Here is a 364-nt window from a genome sequence, read left to right as displayed (position 1 = left end):
CAAGTTGGCAGCCGGCACAGCTAAGAAATATCCCTGGATATGGCAGAGACAAACCGGGGGCACTGGGAGCGGTGGAAGCCAGGTTCAGAATGAACAAGGGGCAAATTTGCATCGCCTCTTGTGTCGTTAACAGGAGACGCTGCGGGTGCTCAGAGTCCGGAGAGGTACAGAGGGAGCCAAGGGCAATTCCTGGCAGGAAAAACTCCCGAATGCTGTTAAACATTAACGCCCCAGCTCTGTACAACACGAGCCAGGATTACTGGGGCTCTGCGAGGAACCGGGGTTCACAGCCTGGGGCTGTATGCAGCCGGCCAGGGGCCGGCTCCGAGCAGGGATGTGCAGCCCCGGAGCCGAGTGCAGCCCC

This window comes from Fulmarus glacialis, unplaced genomic scaffold (genome assembly GCF_000690835.1).
Source record: "Fulmarus glacialis isolate BGI_N327 unplaced genomic scaffold, ASM69083v1 scaffold18694, whole genome shotgun sequence".
Taxonomy (NCBI): Eukaryota; Metazoa; Chordata; class Aves; order Procellariiformes; family Procellariidae; genus Fulmarus; species Fulmarus glacialis.
Note: the sequence above shows the minus strand (reverse complement) of the source record.